We start from the raw sequence: 6000 nt of genomic DNA on the forward strand, positions 1-6000 counted from the left end.
AAACTATTCCAATCAATAGAAAAAGAGGGAATCCTCTCTAAGTCATTTTAGGAGGCCAACATCATCCTGACACTGAAGCCTGGCAGAGACACAACAAAAAAAGCGAAATTTAGACCAATATCAATGATGAACATCGATGCAAAAATCCTCAGGAAAATACTGACAAACAGAATCCAGCAGCACATCGAAAAGCTTATCCACCATGATCAAGTGGGCTTTCTCCCTGGGATGCAAGGCTGGTTCAACATACGAAAATCAATAAATGTAATCCAGCACATAAACAGAAGAAACGACAGAAACCACATGGTTATCTCAATAGATGAAGGAAAGGCCTTTGACAAAATTCAACAATCCTGCATGCTAAAAGTTCTCAATAAATTAGGTATTGATGGGACGTATCTCAAAATAATAAGAGCTATCTATGACAGACCAACAGATGATATCATACAGAATGGGCAAAAACTGGAAGCATTCCCTTTGAAAACTGGCACAATACAGTGATGTCCTCTCTCACCACTCCTATTCAACATAGCGTTGGACGTTCTGGCCAGGGCACTCAGGCAGGAGAAGGATATAAAGGGTATTGAATTAAGAAAAGAGGAAGTCAAATTGTCCCTGTTTGCAGATGATAAGATTGTATATTATCTGTCCCCATCATCTCAGCCCAAAATCGCCTTAAGCTGAAAGGCTACTTCAGCGAGGTCTCAGGATACAAAATCAATGTGCAAAAATCACAGGCATGCTTAGACACCAATAACAGACAAACACAGAGCCAAATCATGAGTGAAATCACATTCACAATCGCTTCAAAGAGAAAAAAATAGATTCACCAAAGTTGAAATGAAGGAAAAAATGTTAAGGGCAGCCAGACAGAAGGGTTGGGTTACCCACAAAGGGAAGCCCATCAGACTAAAAGCGGATCTCTTGGCAGAAACTCTACAAGCCAGAAGAGAGTGGGGGCCAATATTCAACATTCTTAAAGAAAAGTATTTTCCATCCAGAATTTCACACCCAGCCAAACTAAGCTTCATAAGTGAAGGAGAAATAAAATGCTTTACAGACAAGCAAATACTCAGAGATGTTGTCACCACCAGGCCTGCTCTAAAAGAGCTCCTGAAGGAAGCACTAAAAATGGAAAGGAACAACAGGTACCAGCCACTGCAAAAACATGCCAAATTGTAAAGACCATCGAGGCTAGGAAGAAACTGCATCAATAAAGAGGAAAATAACCAGCTAACATCATAATGACAGGATCAACTTCACACATAACAATATTAACTTTAAATGTAAATGGGCTAAATGCTCCAATTAAAAGACACAGACTGGCAAGTTGGAGAAAGGGTCAAGACCCATCAGTGTCCTGTATCCAGGAAACCCGCCTCATGTGCAGAGACACATATAGGCTGCAAATAAAAGGATGGAGGAAGATCTACCAAGCGAATGGAAATCAAAAAAAGGCAGTGGATGCAATCCGAGTCCTGATAAAACGGACTTTAAACCAACAAAGATCAAAAGAGGCAAAGAAGGCCATTACATCATGGTAAAGGGATCAATTCGAAAACAAGAGCCAACTATCGTAAATATGTATGCACCCAATAAGGGAGCACCCAGATTCATAAAGCAAGTCCTGAGTGACCTACAAAGAGACTTAGACTCCCACACTATAATAATGAGATATTTTAAAACCCCACTGTCAACATTAGATAGATCAACGAGACAGAAAGTTAACAAGGATACCCAGGAATTGAACTCAGCTCTGCACCAAGCAGAACTAATAGATATCTACAGAACTCTCCACCCCAAATCAACAGAATATACAGTTTTTTTCGGCACCACACCACACCTATTCAAAAATTGACCATATGGTTATAAGAAAAGCACTCCTCAGCAAATGTAAAATAACAGAAATTATAACAAACTCTCTGTCAGACCACGGTGCAATCAAATTAGAACTCAGGATTAAGAAACTCGCTCAACTGAACAACCTGCTCCTGATTGACTACTGGGTACATAACGAAACGAAGGCAGAAATAAAAATGTTCTTTGAATCCAAGGAGAACAAAGACACAACATACCAGAATCTCTGGGACACATTTGAAGCAGTGTGTAGAGGGAAATTTACAGCACTAAATGCCCACAAGAGAAAGCAGGAAAGATCCAAAATTGACACCCTATCATCACAATTACAAGAACTAGAAAAGCAAGAGCAAATACATCCAAAAGCTAGCAGAAGGCAAGAAATAACTAAAATCACAGCAGAACTGAAGGAAATAGAGACAAACAAACAAACAAAAAAAAAACCCTTCAAGAAATTAATGAACCCAGGAGCAGGTTTTATGAAAAGATCAACAAAATTGGTAGACCACTAGCAAGAATAATAAAGAAGAAAAGAGAGAAGAATCAAATAGACACAATAAAAGATGTTAAAGGGCATATCACCACCAATCCCACAGAAATACAAACTACCATCAGAGAATACTGCAAACACCTCTACGCAAAGAAACTAGAAAATCTAGAAGAAATGGAGAATTGCTCAACACATACACCCTACCAAGACTAAACCAGGAAGAAGTTGCAACTCTGAATAGATCAAAAACAGGCTCTGAAATTGTGACAGTAATCAATAGCTTACCAACCAAAAAGAGTACAGGACCAGATAGATTCACAGCCGAATTCCATGAGAGGTAAAAGGAGGAATTGGTAACATTCCTTCTGAAACTATTCCAATCAATAGAAAATGAGGGAGTCCTCCCTAACTCATTTTATGAGGCCAGCATCATCCTGACACCAAAGCCGGGCAGAGACACAAACAAAAAAGAGAATTTTAGACCAATATCCTTGATGAACATTGATGCAAAAATCCACAATAAAATACTGGCAAACCGAATCCAGCAGCACATTAAAAAGCTTATCCACCATGATCAAGTGGGCTTCATCCCTGGGATGCAAGGCCGGTACAACATACGCAAATCAATAACTGCAATCCAGCATATAAACAGAACCAATGACAAAGACCACATGATTATCTCAATAGATGCAGAAAAGGCCTTTGATAAAATTTAACAATGCTTCATGTTACAATCTGTCAATAAATTAGGTATTGATGGGACGTATCTCAAAATAATAAGAGCTATCTATGAAAAACCCACAGCCGATATCATACTGAATGGGCAAAAACTGGAAGCATTCCCTTTGAAAAATGGCACAAGAAACGGATGCCTTCTCTCACCACTCCTATTCAACATAGTTTTGGAAGTTCTGGTCAGGGCAATTAGGCAGGAGAAGGAAATAAAGTGTATTCAATTAGGAAAAGAGGAAGTCAAATTGTCCCTGTTTACAGGTGACACGATTGTATATCCAGAAAACCTCATTGTCTCAGCCAAAATCTCCTCAAGCTGATAAGCAACTTCAGCAAAGTCTCAGGATACAAAATCATTGAACAAAAATCACAAGCATAGTTACACACCAATAACAGACAAATACAGAGCCAAATCATGAGTGAACTCCCATTCACAATTGCTTCAAAGACAATAAAATACCTAGGAATCCAACTTACAAGGGATGTGAAGGAGCTCTTATAGGAGAACTACAAACAACTGCTCAATGAAATAAAAGAGGATACAAACAAATAGAAGATCTTTCCATGCTCATGGGTTGGAAGAATCAATATCGTGACAATGGCCATGCTGTCCAGGGGAATTTTCAGACTCAATGCCATCCCCATCAACCTATCAATGACTTTCTTTACAGAATTGGAAAAAAAACTACTTTAAATTTCATATGGAACCAAAAAAGAGCCCGAATCACCAAGTCAATCCTAAGCCAAAACAACAAAGCTGGAGGCATCATGCTACCTAACTTCAAACTATACTACAAGGCTACAGTAACCAAAAGAGCATAGTTCTGGTACCAAAACAGAGATATAGATCAATGGAACAGAAGAGAGCCCTCAGAAATAATGCCACATATCTACAACTAACTGACCTTTGACAAACCTGAGAAAAACAAGCAATGGGGAAAGGATTCCCTATTTAATAAATGGTGTTGGGAAAACTGGCTAGCCATACGTAGAAAGCTGAAATTGGATCCTTTCCTACACTTTACACAAAAATTAATTCAAGATGGATTAAAGACTTGCATGTTAGACCTAAAACCATAAAAACCCTAGGAAAAAACCTAGGCAACACCATTCAGGACATAGTCATGAACAAGGACTTCATGTCTAAAACACCAAAAGCAAAGGCAACAAAAGCCAAAATTGACAATTGGGACCTAATTAAACTAAAGAGCTTCTGCACAGCAAAACAAACTACCATCAGAATAAACAGGCAACCTACAAAATGGGAGAAAATTTTCACAACCTATTCATCAGACAAAGGGTTAATATCCAGAATCTACAAAGAACTCAAACAAATTTAGAAGAAAAAACAAATAACCCCATCAAAAATTGTGCAGAGGACATGAACAGACACTTCTCAAAAGAAGACATTTATACAGTGAAAAAATACATGAAAACATGCTCACCATCACCGACCATCAGAGAAATTCAAATCAAAACCCCAATGAGATACCATCTCACACCAGTTAGAATGCCAATCATTAAAAAGTCAGGAAACAGCAGGTGCCGGAGAGGATGTGGAGAAATAGGAACACTTTTACACTGTTGGTGGGACTGGAAACTAGTCCAACCATTGTGGAAGTCAGTGTGGGGATTCTTCAGGGATCTAGAACTAGAAATACCATTTGACCCAGCCATCCCATTACTGAGTATATAACCAAAGGACAGTAAATTATGCTGCTATAAAGGCACATGCAGAAGTATGTTTATTGTGGCACTATTCACAATAGCAAAGACTTTGAACCAACCAAAATGTCCAACAACGATAGACTGGATTAAGAAAATGTGGCACATATACACCATGGAATATCTTGCAGGCAGAAAAAAATGATGAGTTCATGTGCTTTGTAGGACATGGATGAAACTGGAAATCATCATTCTCAGTAAACTATCGCAAGGACAAACAACCAACACCACATATTCTCACTCATAGGTGGGAATAGAACAATGAGAACACATGGACACAGGAAGGGGAACATCACACTCAGGGGACTGCTGTGGGGTGGGGGAGGGTGGAGGGGGGAGAGATAGCATTAGCAAATATACCTAATGCTAAATGACGAGTTAATGGGTGCGGCACGCCAACATGGCACATGGATACACATGTAACAAACCTTCACATTGTGCACGTGTACCGAAAACTTAAAGAGTAATAATAAAAAATAAAATAAAGTAAGAGAATAAAATACCTAGGAATCCAACTTACAAGGGATGTGGAGCACATCTCCTAGGGGAACTGCAAACCACTGCTCAATGAAATAAAAGAGGGTACACACAAATGGAAGAACATTCCATGCTCATGTGTAGGAAGAATCAATATCATGAAAATGGCCATACAGCCCAAGGTAATTTATAGGTTCAGTGACATTCCCATCAAGCTACCAATGACTTTCCTCACAGAATTGGAAAAAGAAACTATTTTGAAGTTCACCTGGAACCGAAAAAGAGGCTTCATTGCCAAGACAATCCTAGGCCAAAAGAACAAAGCTGGAGCCATCATGCTCCTGACTTCAAACAAGACTACAAGGCTACAGTATCCAAAACAGCATGGTACTGGTACCAAAACAGAGATGTAGATCAATGAAACAGAACCGAGCCCAAGAAATAATGCTGCATATCTACAACCATCTGATCTGTGACAAATCTGACAGAAAAAAGCAATGGGGAAACGATTCCCTATTTAACAAATGGTACTGGGATAATTGGCTAGCCACATGTAGAAAGCTGTAACGGGATCAATTCCTTGCACCTTATACAAAAATTCATTCAAGATGGATTAAAGACTTAAATATTAGACCTTAAGCCATAAAAACCCTGGAGGAAAACCTGGACTATACCATTCAGGATGTAGGCATGGGCAAGTGTTTTGTGGCTATAACACC

The sequence above is a fragment of the Pongo pygmaeus genome, chromosome Y (genome assembly GCF_028885625.2).
Source record: "Pongo pygmaeus isolate AG05252 chromosome Y, NHGRI_mPonPyg2-v2.0_pri, whole genome shotgun sequence".
NCBI lineage: Eukaryota > Metazoa > Chordata > Mammalia > Primates > Hominidae > Pongo > Pongo pygmaeus.